The sequence below is a fragment of the Dipodomys ordii genome, unplaced genomic scaffold (assembly GCF_000151885.1).
Source record: "Dipodomys ordii isolate 6190 unplaced genomic scaffold, Dord_2.0 Scaffold56, whole genome shotgun sequence".
Lineage (NCBI taxonomy): Eukaryota > Metazoa > Chordata > Mammalia > Rodentia > Heteromyidae > Dipodomys > Dipodomys ordii.
This window is the reverse complement of record NW_012267272.1, coordinates 3,223,266-3,246,016: the sequence shown is the minus strand read 5'-3', so window position 1 is coordinate 3,246,016 and position 22,751 is coordinate 3,223,266. Positions and strand designations below refer to the sequence as shown.

General features: G+C 41.0%; 1 protein-coding gene across 8 annotated transcripts in view; it reads right to left on the bottom strand.

Annotated features, from left to right (window-relative positions):
* The window catches only part of Cald1 (caldesmon 1), a 182,271-nt gene that overhangs the window by 49,085 nt on the left and 110,435 nt on the right, over positions 1 to 22,751 (bottom strand). The gene's annotated exons all lie outside the window — the stretch shown is intronic.

Sequence of the window (22,751 nt, the reverse complement as noted above, 5' to 3'; positions counted from 1 at the left end):
GATTCTGAGCCTGTGACTAATTCAAGGGAATCCACGCAAGGGAAAGTGGTATTGCAGACATGCCTAAGGAAATGGTACCCTGCACATGGACACGGCTGAGTCAAGTCACACGTTCTGTCTGGGCCACTGCGCGGCTTCTCAACATCCCTCCAGACAGACAGGCAGGGCTTACTGTGGGGAAATTTATGGGTAATGGATTTTCATAACAGGCCTTTTATGATCTTTCCCTCCCTGCTCCTACCCCAAAAGTACCCTCTGGAGCTTTTCTGCTTCCACTCACATTTTTCTTAATTGGAAAAAGATTTACTATTCATTTCCTCCTTTCCAGTTTTCCTTTCCATTCGGGTGGCATACCCTCCCATTTCTTTTTTTTTTCTTTCCATCTTGTGTCCCTCATCTCTAAGATACAGATAAAGGGGATATACTTAACACCCAAGTCACACCTGTAAACCTGACTACTCAGGAGTCTGAGATCTGAGGATCTCAGTTCAAAGCCAGCCTGGACAGGAAAGTCCATGAGACTCTTATCTTCAGTTAACTACCAGAAAACTGGGAGTGGAGCTGTGGCTCAAAATGGGAGAGTGCTAGCCTTGAACAAAAGAGCTCAGGGACAGCGCCCAATCCCTGTTCAAGCCCCACCACCAGACCCTTCCCCACAAAAAATGTGAATTGTTCTAACAAGAAAGCATATTGGGGATGATTACTATTTCTCTAATTTCAGAGGTATTACATGACCTCACCTAGCCTCCAGCCAGTGTGTATCTAGCCTCCATATGCTACAATTACAGAGGTCTGTTCCAAGGGAAGGACAAACCTTGAGTGGAGACAGGAAGTGGAAAATGAAGGACCACATCCTGGATGTTTGACCCACTGGAAAGGGACTTGGCAGCCACACTACACTGCTCAGGGGTCCAGCTTCCCTACTGCTGGGAAAGGAAGTCAGGGAGTCTGCTCTGGTCTTGGTGGGTCTCTGTCCTGTCAGGGAAAACCTTATCTAAGCCAGGGCCTGCTAATGCGAGACAGAAAAGCAAACCACAGCATTTGTGATTTTGTAAACAAACAAACAAACAAACAAAAAACACACTGACAAAATGAAAATAATCAATTAAACTAAACTAAACCAAACCAAACCAAATCAAACCAAACCCAAGAAAACTTAAGCTTTCATGCTTAAAGACTCCCTTTGAATAATCAGAAAATTCGTATAAAAGTGTGATCATTTTAACAGACGGGGTAACATTAATCACTAGGGACCCATATTTGTGTGTGCTCATTGAATCAGAATTACCAGTAGCAGAAGATTCCGGGGCCTGGGCACTAGAAAGACACTTCTGAACAGCACTTAAATGTCTTGAAGGTACTTTCCTGGGAGCAGCTGATGTTCAGCATAACAATCTATTATGAGCCAATAAGGCTTCCGTTATCTTCTTGTTAGTCACTCATGTGATCAGTAATTCCTTAAGATGGCTACCCAAATGAAGAGGAACTGTTCTGGGAGTGGAGATAATCAACCTTACTCCCCAAATGCCATATTATCTACTTAGAAATGACAATTTTATATTACTAGAATGAGCTCATGAGTTTCTCATCTTGTGTACATCCTCTGATTAAACCTTGTCTCTGTGGGACACCTAGACTTTGAGGAAGAACAGTTGCATTCAGGGAGACATGCCAAGGAGGAGGAGGGCGAGGTGGCAGAGTCCTTTTTGTTGTCAGTGTCTTCATCGTTGCTATTTTCACTCTTTCTTTCTTTGTTATTTTACTGTTTAGTTATTTGAGATGACAGGTTCTGGCTATGTTACTTGGGCTGGCCTTGACCTCTTGATCTTATTGCCAAGGGCAGTCTTGATATGTAGTTGTAGCTGGAAATGCTTGCTTGCTACACCAGCACATAAACTGGCATCCAGGTGGTGGGAATTAGGGCACTGATGCAGCGTGCATTGGTGGTGCATTTCCTCTATAAGATCCACCGAAGTAGGAAGCTAAGAAGAACATTCCTGAAAAGAGTTTACCGTCTAGTTGGGAAGCTAAAACTCATGTAACAACGCAATGGTACTTTGAATTTTAGGAGACATAATTTGATTTATAGGAGACATAGATAAAGTGTTTTAAAGGTTGAGTGATGGAGAAGACCATTCTAGCTAGGGGATCAGGGATAGCTTCAAGGAAAAAGTGACATTCCAGCTGGACCTTTTAGCATGGCTAGGATGGGGTGGGGAGAAGGGGACTAGAGGAAAGGAAGAGGCCTAGTCTATAGACAGAGAGTTCAAATGGAAGGTCGTCCTGGCAGAAAGCACAGGTATAGAAAAGCAAACACTTCTGTCTGGCTGGGATTTGAGAGGCATGCTGGGATATAGTACAGCTCAGCTGTGCCTGGCCCCAACAAGCAAGGCTTCTAAGAGTGGGAAAGGAAAATCAAGCATCTTCCTTCAGAAGGCCTTGGTCCTAGGGAAAGGCTGCACACACAGACTATTTCTTCATTTCCATTCTCTACTCCAAGTGTCTCATCTCACTCTGCAGCTTTTCCTGAGAAATTAGGGCCAGCTACCCAACATCAAGGACTCCAGAAATCTTAGCTGCAAGAGGAAAGACTTCAGGTCAGCACATCCTCTGATCCTTTAGACCCAGAGGGCTGTGGAGGATTCAAGAGGAATAAAAATAAACAAATACATAAATACATAAGTAAATAACAAACAAAAAGCTTTAATTTTTCAGAATGGAACTTCTGTCCTCATTTATTCTTGTCATCTCTTCCACTGTCCGTAGATTGTCCTGCTTCTAAATCAAACCTGAATTGAAATCCACAGCTGTGGAAAGGTGGTATGCTTTAGGGATTGTAGATGAATACAACTAGAAGACAGAATTTGGGACGTTCTTGTTCTGCCTCTTGGTGGTCCTGAGCTCAGGGCATTGCATTCAAGTGCTCAACCCTTTGTACCATTCCTCCAGTTCTTTTTCTGCTTTAGTTAGTTTTCAGACAGAGATTCACATGTTTTCTCTATGCTTCCCAAGGAGTTGGAATTACAGGCATGAGTTGTGAAGCCCACAGGGTGGTTATTTTCTATTCAAGCTTCCCATTTTATACGTGGTACCCTGGAATCTGAGAGGTGAAGGGACTCATCCAAATGATCGCAAAATCAGGACTGACCTCTGTCTGTAAGTTCCCAGACATGTTTGTTTGTTGAACATAGGAGTTTTCCCAAGGTATGCTGAACACCAACTAGGATTTCAGTCAACTCAGTCAAGGATTGGCAAACTATGGATCGTAGGCCAAGTTTAGCCCAATCCTCCTTTGGTTGTTTTGTACTGCATCTCTAGAGCTAAGTAATTACGAGGATGACTCAAGATGCACACACTTGAAAATATGCAGTATTTGGCCTCTTACCAAAAAAAGTACTAATCCCTGATCTTGGTGACTTTTAAGCACATTTTATAGTGTATTCCTTTCAACTAAAAATTAATTTATCTAGTTTAATTTAGACTAGATAAACTTCACCATCTGTATATCCTCTGATTCTACTAAGAGGAAATTTTCTTGAGTACTACTAATATCTGTTTCTGATAGAAGTATAGTAACTTATTTATAAATTATATGCACTTAGTGCTATTTAATTATCTATAGATATTACAAAATGTACAACATTTAAAAGAAGGATAGAATAATAAGGAAATAAAGGAGTAATTGTAAAGTAATAATTGATTAGTGATCAGAAAATTTGCATTATTATTATTATTATTATTATTTTTACTATTTGGTCATGGGGCTTGAACTCTGGGCCTGGGCGCTGTCCCTCAGCTCTTCGGCTCAAGTCAAGCACTCTACCTCTTGAGCCACAGTGCCACTTCCGGTTTTCTGGTGGCTAATTTGAGATAAGAGTCTCATGGACTTTCCTTCCTGGGCTGGCTTTGAACTGTGATCCAGCAGATCTTAGCTTCCCGAGTAGCTAGGATTATCAGCATAAACCACTGGTGCCTGGCTATTTTTGAAAAATCTTGGTGGAACATGTTGTGATCAGTAATTTGAATGTCTGGCTCTGAGTTCAGTTTACTTTGGCATTTAATTTTAAATGATGGTCATAACTTAATTTTTAATAGCCCCCTCCCATAGATATTTGTGCACAAAGGAAAGAAACATGCTATCAGCTTGGCCTGTTAAATAAAGCATGACACTAACAGATTAAATGTCCCCTCCTGACCAGGCTAAAATTTGTCTAGAAGATTTATGCCTGTCCTCGTGCTAATCCATCATTCTTTCAAAGTCACGAAATGGTGTTTTGTATTTTACTAAATTGTTCACATCTACTGAAATGCTTTGCTGGGGAGATTTGAAATAGATTAGAAAATGTGAAGATAGTCTTGGTAGGTTACATGTTTACATATTTTCTAACATAGAAAATCATAAAATAGAGAGGCTATTTTTCAAATGATTTCTCCATCCCATGAAGTTTCTTCTGAAAGTAGACATGTCCTAAAATTGATGGTTGGTGATGGTTACACAGGTCTGAGCTCACACCGTCCTGTATACTTTAAATGGCTGAACTAAATGATGGGTACAATACTGTATCACAAAAGCATTAAAGAAAACAAAAAGCAAATCATTTGCATCCCTTCTCCCTAGTAGAAACCCACCTTTGTGCAAAGGAGCAGGTGAAAGTGAAGCTGAAGAGGTATCCCTAGGTGCTCAGCTCACAGCCTGAGTGCTAGCTCCCCACTTCCCATCCTTTTTGAATTTTTTTTTATTTTTAGTTTTTGTGAACATACTGTACAGAGGGGTTACAATTACATGGGCAAGATAATGAGTACATTTCTTATCAAGCATTGCAGCCTCCTCCTTTGTTTACCCTTCACATCCCTTCCCAGCCTCCCCCTGCCCCCCCCACCCAATCTCCCCACCCCCCACCCGCACCAAAGTTGTAAAGTTCGTTTTTGACATGACAACTTGTACTTCTCATAGTTGCATCAGGTCCACCTGTATCCTTAAACAACTTGTTTTTCCCCCTCTCCTCCACAAATTATACCGACATCACATATAGTGAAAGCAGGGGTTATACTGTGGGGGAGGGACATACAAAGCAAAAAAGAAATAATCTTATAAATGAGTTAGAAACAAATGCATGAAAGAAAAAAACATTTAAATACATATCTAAGGGTTCATTTTCCTAACATCATATTATCTGACCTTTCCTGCTTGACTCATACATATACTAGATATTGCAAATAAGGGAAACCATGGGACCTATGCTTCTTTGGGCTTGGCTTACTTCACTTAATATAATTTTTTCCAAGCCTTTCCATTTCCTAACAAATGGGGAAATGTCATTCTTTCTGATGGAGGCATAGAATTCCATTGTGTATAGATACCACATTTTCTTGATCCATTCACCTACTGAGGGGCATCTGGGTTGGTTCCATATCTTAGCTATGGTAAATAATGCTGCAATAAACATAGTTGTGCTGGTAGCTCTTTGGGCCTGCATTCTGAGCAAGTTGCCTTTTGCTGGCAGCTTCTGTAGATATCCTTTTAAGTGTAAGTCTGCTTCAAGAAGATTTTAGTTTAGTTTAAACTGGGTAAACTTTACCATCTGTGCATCCACTGGGCCCATTAAGAATAAACAACCCCCTGAGTCATGTTGTGTGAACCCCGCTGTCTTCCACTCTGGCTCTTCCTTCAGGACCGGTCATATGTGGTCAGAAATAAGGACTGATATTTCTGGTGCCGGTGCCAGAAGGTAGGACCAACATCAGTGAAGCTTTATTTCTTTGTTTCTTCATTTTATTCTTTATTTCTCCTAACATCATTTGTAGCTCTCTTGCTTTCTTCCCTTTGATCCTGAGACTACAAAGCTCTTTCTTTCCCTTCATTTTTTCACACAGAGCAATCTTATCCACTCCTCAAACAGAAAACCCTCCCTATCAGCCATGGAACCCACCAGCAAGAACTCTTTCCCTCCTGTGAAATCTCTGTGATTGTTCCTGCTAAGTATCAGGGGTTGTTTTATTTGTATGTTATTATCTTACCTCAAATGTTATGTGTTTTTTGAAAGAATGAGATATATTTCATACTTTCTTTTTTTTTAGCCCCTCTACTCAGTGTTCTTCACAACAGAAAGGTCTTTATTAAGAATGCTTAGTTAAGGCATGTAATACACAGTGAACAATGGTGTTTGGTGACAACAGATGTACATAGCTCTAATGTGAGAAGTTTTACCAAGGAAGGGAAGAAATGATCCTCAGGTTTCCATTTCATTATTATGAAGCAATGGAACAGAACAGTAATAAATCAACCTAGAAGCCAGAATGGCAACTTCAAAGCTAATTTGGAGACAAAGAGGTGTTAGACACACAGGAGCCAGTGGTTCACAACTATAATCCTAGCTATTCAGGAGGCATCAGATCTCAGGAGGCTGAGCTCTAAGGATCACCATTTGAAGCCAGCAGGGGCGTGAAAGTCTATGAAACTCTTATCTCCAATTAACCACCAGAAAACTGGAAGTGGTGCTGTGGCTCAAAGTGGTAGAGTGCTAGCCTTGGATGCAAAAGCTCAGGGACAGCACTCAGGCTCTGAGTTCAAGCCCCACAACCAACCACAATTTAAAAAAAAAGAAAGAAATACAGGAGCCAGGTATAGGGGAATACATCTATAATCCAAATATATAGGAGATGGAGCCCAAACACTTAACATTTCTTTCAATCTTTTGAAAACTTGACGCAATTTCAGGCAAAATTTTCTTGCCAGTGTTTGCTTGGTTAAGTACCAGGTATATTTTGCTCAGTGGTCTGAAGAATGCTAAGGTTGTTTATTTATTTATTAATTTTTGTTCAGTAGTACTGGGGTTTTGAACTTAGGACCTTGCACTAGGCAAGTGAGCTACTTCTCCAGCCCTATAATGCAAAACTCTCAAGGAAGTTATTGTAAATATGTTTTATATTCATATGCTACTTTCCTTATAGAGGGCATACTAAAAAAAAAAAAGAAAAACAAAAAACAAACCCTTGGATTCAGAGCTGGATGAAGTCTTTTCTTGGATCAGAAGAACTAAATGGCTACGGACTAAAAAGGTATCTGACTTTTGAATCCAGTCAATAATCAGAGCTGAAGACAAATGGAAACAGCCAATGCTTCCCAATCAGGTTATGGACTCTGGCCTGCTCCTAGATCATATCTGTGTGTGTTTTTGTATATACATGTGTACGTGCTTTCAGCCTGACTCTCTTGTCATGTGATAGGCCTGGGCTTAGCTCATGAATGAAGCAATTCTCTCTCTTCCTTCAGCTCTGGGGTACACCCCTTCCTCTCCACAACTCCTCCTCTATCGCTTCCCTTGCAATTTCCCTCTCTTCCTCTACATTTTCTCTTTCTTCTCAGTATCAAGCCAGTAGGGTTGGTTTGGACTGTTTGTGATGTCTGGAGAACATCAAATTAATTCAGTCCAAGGAGGCATCACAAAAGCACCTTTGATTTAGCCAATCCTTTAGAAATATTTTCATGTGTTCTGGCCAAAACCTGTTCGGAAATTCAGCGACTATCATTCAGAATGATGGCTATATCCTGGATTGTGTGGTCACCTTTTTATTTAATGTCAGAGCTAGGGTTTTAAATTTACTTAATCTATTTGTAGGTTAACTGAACTTCCTTCAGAATGTGTCTACACAGGGACAGGGAGATGATTTTGTGAAGTTCCCAAATGCTTAACTACTTAGTTGGTTGATCAAACTATCAAAAGACAAGTTTGAGTTGGTTATTAAAGATTTCAAAACACTGCATTGACTATATTTAATATTTTTTATCCTGGCACCAGTAACCGTAACTCCAAACTGAGGCTTGTGTGTTCTCCAGAGATCTACTTTGGATCAACACGTCCAGTGGCTCTTTAATAATAGCCCTCTCTTATCTGTAGGGATGGGCTCGAGGACATTCCATGGATGGTTGGAGCTGGGGAGAACACTGGATCCTGTGTATATTTTGGTTTTTCTCTCCCTACTCATACCTATGGTCAAGTTTAATTTATAAATTAGGTACAGTGGACCACAGTAACTAAAAACAAATAGAATAATTATAACTATCCTATAGTAAATGTTATTTAAAACTTATGAACTATCTCTATCTGGAATTTCTCACTTATTACTTTTGGACTATGCATAACTGGAACTAAGGGATGTAAAACCACAGGTAACAGGGGAACTTTCATACACGCCATCTTCTTCAAGCTCCCAGGGTGCCGTCAATTGTCATACCTTCCCTTTTCAAATTCTTTGCCTAACATTTGTGGTGGTGGCCTCCTTCAAGTTTCTCATTGTTTTTCTTCCTCGACCTCTCACTCTAAGTTGGCATTACATACATGAAGCCATGCCTCCTCTCTGGCTTTTTGTTGGTTAGAGATAAGATAAGAGTCTCACAGATTTTTCTGCCTGGATTGGCTTTGAATCGTGATCCTCAGATCTCAGCCACCTGAGTAGTTAGGGACAGGTATGAATCATGGTGTTCATGGCTCTTCCTCAACTTCTTTTGTTCAGTATACTCTAGAACCTTGTTTTTCCTTTTCAAAATGATCCGTCAGCACTCTATACTTCCACTTCAGTCCATTCTCCTGATTTTCCCAAAGACGTTTCTTCTTCACAACAGAATATCCAGGTAGGAAATGGAGAGTGGAGAGTTAAAGTTCTTCCAAATCCAACACGACTCTCTAAGCTGGTCCTACATGTTCCTATGCTATTATTTTTGAAGATGAGTAACTTGAAGCTTTTTGTTCATCTCATCCTTACTAGATACAGCAATTTCATAATTTCAGGATGTGAAGTTGGCTAAATATTAAAGGAAGATCAAATAAAGAGGCATTTACTAGCTAAATTAAGTATCAAGGGATGAATAACTTGCAAGGACACAGAGAAAACATAAAAAATATAATTTCATTACTTAAGACTTTGAAATGGATATATGGTTTCCAACTGTTTGCCAGAGTGCTGTACCCTTATGTGCATGGAAAATAACATTTAAACAATACTCATGTGTGCAGAAGTTGATTTTGGTTGAAAGCACAATTCTCTTCTGTTGAGCTTAAAACAACAGAACAAAAATCTACCAACCTGAGAAGAAACCTGTCTAACTTGTTTCATATATATGTTGTATTTTATTTAAAGGTTTCAAACATCAGAAAGAATAAAAGCCTGGCTCTTTAGAGAGTAAAGGACTCATTCAGAAGTTATTCACATTAGGAACACATGAGAATTTCAGAGGTAGCATTTTAAAACATTCCTCATACCCAGATCGTACACCCACACCAATTAAATCATAACTGTATAGGGCATGACACAATTATGAGAAACACTGATTCAAAAGGAGTGACTTGAGATGCATTCAGGTCAGAGGCAACTCATACTTAAAAAAAAAAAAACCTAATGCTCAGGTTAATCCCAGTTACTCAGGAGGCAGAGATCTAAGGATTGTGGTTCAAAGCCAGGCCAGGCATTAAAGTCGTGAGATTCTTTTTTTTGTTGTTGTTGGTCATGGGGCTTGAACTCTGGGCCTGGGTGCTGTCTCTCAGCTCTTCAGCTCAAGGCAAGTACTCTACCACTTGAGCCACAGTGCCACTTCCAGTTTTCTGGTGGTTTATTGGAGATCAGAATCTCACGGACTTTCCTGCCCTGGCTGGCTTTGTACCACAATCTTCAGATCTCAGCCTCTTGAGTAGCTAGGATTATAGGTGTGAGCCACCGACTCCTGGCTGTCTGTCAGATTCTTATTGCCAATTAACTAGCAAAAATCCAGATGTGAAGCTATGGCTCAAGTGGTAGAATACCAGACTTGAGTGAAAAAGCCAGGCCAGAGTGTGAGGCCCAGAGTTCAAGCTCTAGTACTGGCATAAAAAAAGTCAAAGGCAAAAAACCCAAACAAACAAAAAACTAGAACCAAGAGAGGAGCCATAGGCTAACCTCCGGTGATCCAAGAGAACATAGATGAGCAACTTGATCCTGTAATCCTAATATGAGGTATTTTGTTTCTTTCCCCTTGTTTTAAAGTAGAGGTAAATCAATAAGCAAAAGTTACACTATTATCATTGTTCAGATAAATTCTTAAAATCTAGTAAACACTGGCTAAACACTGAGTATGTGTCTCTGTTTTCCTCATGACCAAATGTGACCTTGTCTGGCATCATTGATGGGGAAGACTTCACCTCCACCTCCTCACATGATCAGAACATCTTAGAACTCTAACCCCACTTCCGATCCATTTTCATCAAGGATAAACTGTGTCAGGATGATCTTTCCAGAGCTCAGCTAAAGAGCTATTTTAAAAAAATTCTTAGAGATTGTTTTATAAAAATTGAACTGTAAAGAGGAAAAGACTAGGTCAGGAGCCAACCAAACCAGCGAGGTACCTGCCAAACCACACCTTATCCTCTCTGATCAGCAAAAATACCATCTACCACCCGACTCCCCTTACCTCACCCCCAGGAACTCAGTTATTCCCTTATTAGGACACTGGCAGCAGAGACTGCTCCAGTTCAAGGGCCCAGGAGTGGCTTCCACAGCATGTGGGGTTCATCAAGATGAAGAATGGGAAAAGTCCAGTGCTCACTGTAGGAAGGACAATCCATTCTGGGTAGGCCATAATTATGGTTTTGGAAAACAACATTTTTTTAAAGGCTAAACCAAAAATATAAGACTTTATTTTTTTAATTAAAAATGCATTTTTAGGAAGGGTGTTTTTGGAACGCTGAAATGTAGTGAAGGAAATTGTCATTTGAATACTTTTAGGCAGTTGAATATACAATCAGAAGACACCTAGTCTGTGCTTTTAAGAAGGGCTGGGATTGTATAGTCTGCATTGGTCTGGTCTAAGGCCCAGCATGGGTCATGGAGGTGCAACCTTCCTTCCTTCCTTCCTTCCTTCCTTCCTTCCTTCCTTCCTTCCTTCCTTCCTTCCTTCTCCTTTATTTCCTTCCTATTTCCTCCCTTTCTTCTTCCTTATTTCCCTCCTTTCTAACTTCCCCCTTCCTCCCTTCTTCCTTCCTTCCTCCTTTCCTCCCTTCCTTCCTTCCCCCTTCTTCCCTCCTCCCTCCTTCACTCCCTCCCTTCATTTTTCTCTCCTTCACAAACAGAAAAAGCCCTGACTGGCCAGGTGCTAGGAGCTCATGCCTGTACTCTTAACTACTTAGGAGGCTGACATCTGAATATTGTGGCTTAAAGCTAGCCAGGTCAAAAAGTCTGAGACTCTTAACTCCAATTCCAGCAAAATCAAAACAAACAACAACAACAACAACAAAACTGGAAGTAGAGGTGTTGTTCAAGCGGTAGAACATTAGCCTTGAGCAAAAAAAATCCAAATGGGAGCTTGAGACCCTGAATTTTTGCCATAGTACTGTACATACCACCCCCACCCCACAATACTCCCACAAACAGAGAAATCCCTGTTTCTTCTTCTAACACCTGCTTATTAAGACTCCCTTCTCTCTGTGTTCTTACCCTAGTCCTAGTGTGTAGTGTCTACTTCTTTTCACAATGGGGCACTATTCACTCTAGACTTTCCCTTCCATGTTACTAGTATAACTTGGGAGTAGCTTCCAAGTTAGAATGAGACATCACCCTGTTATGATCTGTGTCAGCAGGTCTGTCCTGTTAATCCCATCCTGTTTGGTGGCTAAGCTGTTTCTGGAGCCAGCTCATGAGCTCAGATCCATCCAGGCAACAACAGATGCTAACTCCTCACAGAGCACTTTCAGCACACACAGGATGTAAGCTGATTTTCGGCATGCAGGGGAGATGTGCTAATACCATTCCTATTTCCCAGTGACTTGTGTTCAAAGCAAGGACACTGCTGTCCTTGTGGGATTTCCTGATTAGTGCTCTCTTCCATTTCCAAGATATTGAAGTATTGGGTTTTGCTCGATTAGGGAGCTCAGAAGCATTCCAGAGAGAATTAAAGTACTCAAGTAGTCCTTGGGGTCCCCAAACAAATAGGAGGGTCCTTGGGAAACCTCAGATGCACCCACATCAAGAGCAGAGGCTGGAGCTTTGAGAACACACAGAGGAAACAGCATCCATTCACTGTTAAGCTGGAGGGAGGAGGGGAGTCTTTTACAACCCCAGACAGGGAAGAGGTGGCCAAGTGAGTTTATCTGGGTTCTTTGGCCTCATTTTCCTTACGGCAAGGTAATAAGTAGTACAAAACTCAGAAGGGTGTTAAGGATTAAAAGGGCCAATATTTGTGAAGTATTTAGGTCACTGATGGGCAAACAGTAAGTACTCTGTGAGTACTATTCATTGTCATAATTTATTATTATTATTATCAACCTCATTATCATCATCTTTGTCATCTGGAAAATAGACTTTGAGCTTACAGGTCTTCTGTGGCAAGCTGCTGTTTCCCCCCCACCAAAAAGAATAATTGACCAGGAAGATTTTTCTAATTTAAATAAAAAGTTCCTTTTCATTGATAATATTAATACCAGAGAAGGCTGAGATAGGTCAAATAAATGTAGGGGAAAGTTCTTTTATTCTTCCTTAGTTTCTTTCTTTCTTTCTTCTTTTCTTATTTTCTTTCTTTCTTTTCCTCTCTCCTTCCCTCCCTCCCTCCCTCCCTCCCTCTCTCTCTCTCTCTTTCTCCCTCCCTCTCTCTCTCTGGAGGGTAGAAGGTAGATGGAGAAAGTTGCAGTTAAAAACATCTAATGAGGGCTGGGAAGGTGGCTCAGTGGTAGAGCGCTTGCCTTGCATGCTCAAGGCCCTGGGTTCGATTCCTCAGCACCACATAAGCAAAAAGAAAAAAGCCGGAAGTGGTGCTGTGGCTCAAGTGGTAGAGCGCTAGCCTTGAGCTGAAGAGCTGAGGGACAGCGCCCAGGCCCAGAGTTCAGGCCCCACAGCCGGACCCCCCCCCAAAAAAAACAAAAAACATCTAATGACAGAATCCTTTTGACTCTGATTTTCTCTATTTCTTTCTTAACCCAAGTTGCTACTCATTAACAAGCAGGCAGAGATTTATCATCAAAGCACTTTATCTTTCCCTTGCCAGAAAAGGCATGCATCCAGTGGGAAAGGAGACTCTCCTCAGCTGTTCCTCACTGGGGCTGGGCTGGCTCAGTATCAGACCTCATGGAGGGCAGATGGGATCAGAGCCTGAGCCAGAGAAGTTGGTTCTGACTCTCACTGGAATGGTTTTCAACAATGGCCTGTCAGGCAAGGAACCAGCCAGCCCCACTATCCCAATATATCCTTCAGCCAGCTGACGCTTTAAATGTACTCAACAATTACTGCCCAAGAATTAAATTATGAAATGTCACATTAGAGTTTTACAGTCTTTCAGTACTTGTCATACACAGTATCCTCAAAGAGAAAACAGAGTGCTCTTGACAAGCTAATTCTCAATACCTCAGAATGTGACCTTATTTGGAAATAAGGCTTCAATGTCATTAGGGTAGGTTCTACTTTGGTGTGCTTATAAAAAGGGCAATCTGGACAGAGACCCAGAGATAGCCCACAGAGGGTAAACCATGAGAAGAGACACAGAGAGAATGCCATGCAAAGGCCGAGGAGTTGAATACAAACTCACAAGCCAATGACTTCCAAGATGGCCGAGGAGTTGAATACAAACTCACAAGCCAATGACTTCCAAGATGGCCGAGGAGTTGAATACAAACTCACAAGCCAATGACTTCCAAGATGGCTGGTACGCCACCAAAAGCCAGAAGAGAGACATGGAACTTGCTCTTTCTGTCAGTGATGAATGTTAACCGTTTAACTCTTATAAAGCAGCTTTAAGTTCTAAGCAAAACAGAGAAGGTACAGAGATTTCTGATAACTCCTGTCTCCACAGGCATCCCCAGCTAACACTGAACATGCTGAGCCTACACTCACCCATCATTATCCAGATCCATCTTTTACTTTAGGATTTACCTTGGTGCTGTATATCTTGTGAGTTTGAACAAATATATAATGATCTGCGTCCATAATTATAGTGAGAGTATTTCCACTGTACAGGATAACACAACACCTCCATGCTCTGCCCATTTGTTTCTTCCTAGCTCCTTTGGTGGTTGTCAGCCTGACCTTTCTTCTGTCTCCATGCTTTTGCCTTTTTCCAAATGTCATAAGGTTGGAGTGGAATCACATAACACAAAGCCTTTGTTTTACTTAGCTGTAGCCATTCCTTCCCTCATGTCTTCCCATGACTTAATAGCCCATCTTCTTTTCAGTGCTGAATAGTATCCAGTTGTCTAGCTGTAGCAGTTTATCCATCCACTCATCCACTGAAGGGCATTTACCCATTCACCTACTGAAAGACAACTTGCCTTATAATGTAAGTCATTCGGTAGGGGATTCTTGTTGAAGGGGAACTAATTTAACAATCCTCCCTCAAAAGTTGTTTCTACTTTGTCAATAAACATTTTCCAACAGTGTCTAACACCTTCCATGGTGTATTTAGGAGAAAATCTCATTGAATCGTACCATTGAATTGTATTGATTTCTTAGGACATTCTCTATTGTAACTTCTCTCTCTCTCCCCGCTCCCCCCACCCCCAGGTCCTGGGGCTTGAACTCAGGGTGTGGGAATTGTCCTCCAGCTTCTTTTGCTCAAGGCTAGCTCTCTACCACTTAAGCCACAGTGCCACTTCCAGCTTTTTCTGTTTATGTGGTATGAGGAGTCAAACCCAGGGCTTCATGCTTGCTAGGCAAGCACTCTACCACAAAGCCACATTATCAGCCCAGTTTATTTGTTAATTGGTTCAGGTTTTACTTCAGCTATGTTCTTTTTGTCCTAATGTCTGGAGATCATGGTGGAGATGGACATGTAGCTCTGAGGTAAACTCACAAAACCTTAGCCTCCACAGGCCCTCAGGGCTAACCAGGTCTCAAAGCCAGTCCGTACCCTGAAGGCAGATGTTTTCCATCACCAGTCTTAAGAAGGAGGAGAGACAAACTCATAATAGATCAAACCGAATATGTCTATGGATCAAACACTATTTAAGTCAGGTCAAACACTTAAACTTACACAGAGAAGGGAGAGAAAATAGAAGAAATATTTCCTTCTGTATGAGTTAATATAGATGTCTAAGATGGTTCAATCTGTAAGTACCCCAGGGTTGAATAGAGAGGATCCACACTTCCTGGGTATACTTCTCTTGGTAAGACTAAAAGGAAAGCCCCAGACATTTTGGTCTAAGGGGGTTTGGCTATTTTGTGATCAGGAAACATTCATTTCTTACAAGGCTAACCCATAGCAGAATACAGTTTTTCCTAAGAGACCTACCTATCCAGGATGTAAGGAGTTTGCCCAATTTGTGGAGACCTCAGCATTTAACTTAATTGAATAATTAATTCTCAGAAGTCTCTATGCAAGTCTATTTACTCATTTATGGTTGGAATGATGTCCCCTAGAAACAGGTTACAGCCCTAACTCCCAGTACCTCAGGGTGTGATCTTAATTGGAAAGAGGGTCTTTGCAGATGCAATCAAATTTCCTTGAGGCGGTTAGGGTGGGATCCAAACAAGTAAGACTGGTGGCCTTCGGATACAAATCCAGCCATTCCCAAAGACCAGGTGAGGAGATGCAGGAAGAATCGCATGTGAAATTACTGAAGTCATGCAGTCCCAAGTCAAAGAACCCCGGGGGCTAGCAGAAGGTAGAGGTAGGTGAAGAATTCTTCCCTGCAGGTCCAAGAGAAGTCTGACTCTCTGCTGACATCTTGGTTTCAGACTTTCAGCCTCCAGAATCATAAGACAATAAGTTTCAATTGTTTTAAGCCACCCAGTTTGTAGTACTTTGTGATGGCTGTCCTAGGAAACTAATTCAAGGCGTCAGAGTCATTCATACTTTTGTCATTACCTAGTCATTCCTCAGATTCGTCTCCCACACCCAGCGAGGTCAGTGATTATCAGGATTACTATCTTCCCTCTCTCATTTCTCAGTACTTGCTAACACCTGGCCCAGGGCTGCTTTATAGGTATTGTCTTCTTTCCTATAGATGAATAAACTGAGAAACCCATATTTTTAATTTGTGCCTTGGTTAGGGACACACTTTTAATAAAATAATAGGATTGAGACCCAACCCAAGCTTTTCTGGCTTTTGAAGACCATATTCTTAATTTATACTGTCTTTACCTGTCAAGATACTTGAAGATGGGTGGTACTTGATGGCAAATCAACCCCTATATTCTACATTCCCCTCTTTTTCAAGGTAGCTGGTTTAGGCTAATTAGGAAAAGTAGCAATTCTGTATTTTGCTCCACTTCTAAAAAAAAAGTCAGTTATTCAAAATATAGCCATCTGGATTCTCCTTTGAACAACAAAAATCTAAAGTGAAGGAATGATTTTCTGAACAGTACAAGGAGGTTTGAATGTATGCATGTCAATCAGACACTAAATTCTCCTGCCTTTTGCCTCCGACTCAGTCACGTTGTCAGCATTAGATATCATGTCATTTCTCTCTGGACTCCTCTGAGGGGAGAACAAGAGAGGAAACACAGCACTCAATAAGCACCCACTGTGGTTTACATACTTTTGTGTGGCTAATTCCTTTACTTGTTACTAAACCTTCAAGGTGGATCCTAACCATTTTTATAGGCAGAGAAAGTCGTGTGTGCATGGTGAAATCAAGCAACTGGCCCAGGGTCACATACTTAATATAGTAGTAAGCCAACTGAATCCAGTTGGGAGTCAGAATGGCTGGCCCTGGTTTCTCTTCTGTCCTGAACTTGGCTGTTCAGTGCGGAGAAGGCCTGAGTAATAGGAGTGTTGAGATTCTTTCCCAACCTGCTGCACCACCGAGGCTGCCTGCCAGAGAGCAGAGCTGAACGGGTCCTTGCTAGCCCTCCCTTTTGATTCAAAGGCCTAGGTACCTAAGCCCCTTGGCCTCAACAAAATCAGTCAATAGCTGCATGCAAGTCTTCTACTATTTGCTTTTTAGGTATAGCCTACACATTTATTATAAAGCTTTGAACACTATCTACACAGAAGTTAGAGTGGTCATGAAACCAATAGGTTTCAAAATTGCCTAAATTGGGTATGGTGGTTCTTGCCTATAATCCTAGTTACTTGGGAAGTATAGGAAGGATGATCAAGATCTTAGGCCAGCCTCCGACAGACTGTGAGACCCTACCTGAGAAACACCTGGCACAAAAATGCCTGGCAGCATGGCTCAAGTGGTAGATTGCCTGCCAAGCATGTGTGAGGCCTGACATTCAAATCTCAGTATTACTATCCCCCCCCAAAACCCCCACAAACACTTGCTTAGATGCTATATATTTTATATAGCATCTATTATATGTCTTATATCCTTTTTGTGTCTGGAAATTTCATCAGGGAATGATGAGCTGTGACCTGTTGTTGATCTATATTAACAATGTTTGACCTTTTAAAGAGGATCAGTGGCAAGCGGGGTAAATGAAGTTCTTTGTTGTTGTTGTTGTTATTAGTTTATTTTCCCCTGATAATATCCAAACTGAGAAGTGAATAGTCAAATTCTAGAAAAAAGTTAAGCAAAGACTTGTAAGCATGGGTACTATAGTTTGGATCTGAAATGTCCCCCAAAGGCCTATGGATCACAGGCTTGGTCCTCAGCCAGTGGCATTTTTGGAGGTAGTAGAACCTTTAAAAAGTGGGGCCTGCCTGAATCAAGTGAGCATGCTCTAGGAGAACACTGGTACCTTCTTGTCTTAGTCTCTGCTTTCCAGCCAACATGAAGCAATTCAAAGCCAGACAGGCAGGAAAGTCCATGAGACTCTTATCTCTGATTAACCACTCAAAAACCGGAATTGGAACTGTGGCTCAAAGTGGTAGAATATGTTAGCCTTGAACAAAAGAGCTCAGGTATAGCACCCAGGCCCTGAGTCCTAGCCCCATGACTGAACCAAAACCAAAACCAAAAAACAGTGGACATTAAATGTTTATAAATCTAGTGGAGTAGAGCAGATAGTACCATAGTTGTTCACAAATTGGTTCATGCCTTAGAAACCCATTGACCACCTAGTGCTGCCTTGATTTTAAAACCGAGACAAGCATTTTAAGGACAGTGGGAAGAGTATGGCTGAGTTTCTTAAATTTAAGCCTAGTTACAACATCACAAACAAATGTCACTCTGAGATTTTCACTTAGGAAGTTGCATCATATTGTAGCCTGCTTAAGGATTCTTGCCCCGCTCTATTAAGAACATATGGTCTGAGCAAGTTATTCCTCTGATATTAACTTTTAATTAGGAGAAATGAAGTTACTTAACAATAACTTACATAGATTTTGTACATAATATTTTTCCATCTACTTTGACACTTGGGATGGATGTCCTTGCTAAGAGAGGGGCTTTAGTATCTGAGGGGTTTTGTTGTTGTTGTTTTGTTTTGTTTTTGGTGTTGGTCCTTGGGAATGAGTTCAGGGCCCGGGCAGTGTCTTTGAGCTTCTTGCTCAACGTTAACACTCTATCGCTTGAGCCATGGCTCTGTTTCCAGATTTTTTTTTCTTTTTCTTTTTGATGGTTAATTAGAGAGAAGAGTCTTCTGCTTGGGCTGGCATCAAACTGCAATCCTCAGATCTCAGCCTCCTGAGCATAAGCAACTGATGCCTTGCATCTTTTTAATAGATTTTTTTATAGCTATGTTGCAGCAGCAATGATTATAGAGTAAACTGAAGAAGAATCTATACCTGATTCCCACCCAAAAACCATTCCTTTTAATCACCAGTTTGACCTCTGTATCTAATAGCCTGGGTGGTCCCCAGCTAGCAGAGTTTCCTAAGCTAGCCCAAAGACAGGGACCGGAGGAGCAAAGGTCATTGAGACATTCAGTGGTGTTCACATTTCAGTTCGTGACTTGTTTGCCATTTACAAAGTCTCTTCTGTAGGTACTAATATTTAATCCAATTAAAAAATAAGATAGCCAGGCACCTGTGGTTTATGTCTAGAATCCTAGCTACTCAGGAGGCTAAGATTTGAGAATTATAGTTCAAAGCCAGTCTGGGTAGACAAAACCTGGAAAAACTTATCTAATTAATCAGCAAAAAGCTAGAAGTAGAAGTGTGGCTCAAGTGGTAGCGTGACAGATAGGAGTTAAAACAAAACAAAACAAAAATCTGTGAGAACTCAAGGCCTAGAACTCAAGTCCCTAGTACCAGTGTGTACTCACACACACACACACACACACACACACATCTATTTAGTAGATCATTTTTTAAAGTAAAATAGAATAGTATGGAAGATTTTGGAGAACATCATACACAGGAGTATTTTGTTCCATATGTGTGACTGTGTGTGTGTGTCTGTCTGTCTGTCTGTATGTATGTGTGTACTAGGTGACAGTATAAGATGTATTTCTTTCAGAGGATGACTAGAAGAAGATTGAGAACAGCGATCAGATAACGCTAATTGTGGGTTTGTGCTGTTCTAATGGGAGCCACAGTTTTAACAGAGCTGGGGAATGTGTGTGTGTTGAGTGGGAGGTGTAGGGAGGGGATGGCTGAAAGAGGCATAAGTAGTGTCTGATAGGTTCAAAGATAAGCTAACCTTGAGGCCAGAGCCTGAGCTTGATCTTTTTTCCTGTTCTTCATGAGGAGTCCAGCAAGCCTAGGACAGGAAACCCTTCAATGGCTATTTGCTGACTGAATAGATGGAAATGAGTAAGGTTTACAGATTTCTTTTAAGATGCTTCTGAAAAATTCAAGTAGGCTGGGAAATTAATCAGGGCAGGACTACATTTATGAAGATCCTTTTCCCAAAGTTTCATTTGTGAATTGGTTTTTGGAACTTCAAACGCCATGACACAGGGTTGCTGGGATCTCAGGCCAGCCTATCCATAGCCACCTTTGAAATTCAACAAAGGTCGGCAGCTAGTATTGAAGAACTGCAGCTAGCTGTATTTCTGTGGGCAATTCATCTTTACTGTCCAGTTAGAAATGTCAGGGGCAAGTCAGTTTGCAGAAGGCAGCAGAATTCCTCCCCTGTGTCCTGTTCCTCTTGCCACTGCTAGATCTGACAATATGGATGGCTCCCAGGGCTTATCACAGGGCTCATTGCAAGGATCCACAGGCCAAAGGTAAGAAGTGGGAAAAAGGAAATGTGATGCCAACAGCATCATCAGCATCATCAAGACCGCTGGATAACTGGTGTGTTCATCTGGCCATTCACAGGGAAGACCCAAGCAGAAGGTCAAGACCACTTCCACAAGCACATCTCTGCAATATTCTCAATACCTGGCAAAGCATAGTCACCTATTTTTCCTGCCATTCTTTCTTATACTTTCATCTATAAACATTAGTAATGTTTTTCTTTTTTTTTAAAGTAATGTTATTCTCTACCAGATAGAGGGCCAGAGAAACCTATCTTTGAACCAAAACATGAGCAGATTAAAAAAAAAAAAGGTCAGTTTTGTACAAAAACCAAAAGAGACAAACCTCCACTAACTATTGACTGTCACTTTGAACATAATTCTACCTCGTAGGTTTCCTGATATTATGGCTATTAGACAGAGATTCACTATCAGATACTAAAAGTAACAAAAGGAACAAGAAATCAGCAGGCAACTCATAAACAAGGGGACCCATCTGGGGATGGCGTCTTGTTGTCTAAGATATCATTTTACAGCATGATTTAAAAAGTTTGCTCATAACAATAATATAGCTCAAAAATTGGAAAAAAATTTCAAATGCACTGTATTCTTGATTTGGAAAATGGACAGATATAGTTTCCATTATTATTGATAAATTCAGCTTGGAAAATTCCCAGATTGTATTGCAAGAACCACACGTTTGTATAGTTTTTGCTTGTTTGTTGTTGTTGTTGTTTGCTTGTTTGTTTATATTTAAAAAAATCTCAACATTCCTGTGTGTTTCTTCTTTATGCCAATTATTTATTTCTCTGCAATGTTTTCAATTTACTTCCCTCAGACAATAATGGGCTGAAAATAATCTTCCACACTTCTCTGATTCCATGGTTTCAAAATTTATATGCCCTACCATGGTTGTTAGAAAATGAGACACAAGAACACAACTTTTGAACTTTCTTCCCAAGGATATATAAAAGCATACTTCTTTAAAAAGAAATGTAACTCTTACTTGAGTAAAATAAATATTTACAGAAAACCCCAAATCTTGACCCAAGTAAACTTCATAAGGGCTTTAATATGCTAAAAGTAGCAGTGAAATACTGAGCTATAAGAGAAAAAAAAACTCAGTGATCCCACCAAAATTCAACCTACTTTGAAGTCTGAAGAACTCAACAGCTATTCACACCTGCTCCAGAAAATAACATGGTCCTTGTGTAGGTCTTGGCGTTCAGGAATTTTAATGTGCCTCATAAAACAAAACAAAACCAAAAACAAAAACCCATTGCCAATCTTGTCCTGTAGGTGATGTAACTGGGGTAAGTTATCTAATGGAAATGCATAGAAATTTCTAATTCATCTGCTAGACACCTGCTTTTACATTTAACCTAATACTTCTCGCAAAAGTAAAGGTACAGGCACTTTCCTATGTTCGAAGGCTGAAATGAAAAGTACAAAGTTGCATGAAATAAGTCGAATTTCTTCAATAATGGGAGAACTAAAGAGTAAACAAAAATAATGTGGATGCCATTCTGCATGCTGAAGATTTAAAGATTCAAAATGGTTTTTTTTTTTGCCTTTGAGTGGATTACCATCACCCAGGGGGAAGACAGACATGTTCTCCCTAACTTGAATACTTGAACACAAAAAAGATGGGCATAGGTTGTCAGAGGAGAGAAAAAAGAGGGACTGAGGAAGGTTTAGGAGAGAAGGTAGCATTTGTTCCAGACCTTGAAGGAAGATGGAAACAGACATAGAAAGCAGGAATAGTTAATTCTCATGCAGAGAAAGGAGTAAGCCCAAAGATGGGTGTGGTTTGTGTGTGATGGATTTGGGAGCAGGGACCTGATGTGATTTTGCTGCAGCAGGAGAGATTCGGATTGAAACAGTGAAGGGAGGCTCTGGAGAATTTGAATGATGTGTTAAGGAAAGTGAGTTCTATCCTCTGAGGGGGAAATGGGGTGGGCTGGGGATGAGGTCAGAAAATGGACTGAGGCTGAGGCCAAGGACCAGATGGGAGGAAATGACAGTCATCCAGGTGGAGGGCAATCACTGTGGAGTTTCAGGAAGTGACAAGAGTAAGTGGGGAAGAGAGAGAGAGAGAGAAATACGGAGAAAGTAAATAGAGAGAACCACAGACATGTATGGAATAAAAAAAGAGCCAGGACCAGGTGTTGAAGGACAGAGAGTAGTGAGGAGGAAGGGAGACAGAAATACGATTTTTTTCTAGCCGTCCACGCTCGGTTGCTGACCAGCTGTGAGATCCCGGCAAGCCTGTACTTTCCATGTGCCATGGTTTCCTCATCTGTAATGAATGCATGAACAAGGTCTGTGGTCTCTGAAGCTTTCCATGGAGATCTTGCATTCCGGGGGAAATGTTACAGGAGATAGCTGAGGGGTGGTGTACTGGGGTTGGGGGAGGGGGCTGAGAAAGAGAGATGGAGGCATGCAAGGGACTGGGACTCACTAAGACACTGGAGAGTCAGAGTTCTGGGTCGATTTAACTAGATTTAACCTATTTAATCAGCATATCTCCTTTACATTAGAGGATTCCTTATCAGATTAAATTTGACTTAAAAAAATAGTGCAATGAGCACATTTTCTTGGTTTTCCAAGAAATCGGAGACTATTATCAACGTGGGTCTCCGTTTTATAGGACCCCTCCCCCCTCCCCATTGAGTTCTTCTGTTTATTTGATTAAGCTGTTGCACAAACCCTGGAACAACTGGAACAAC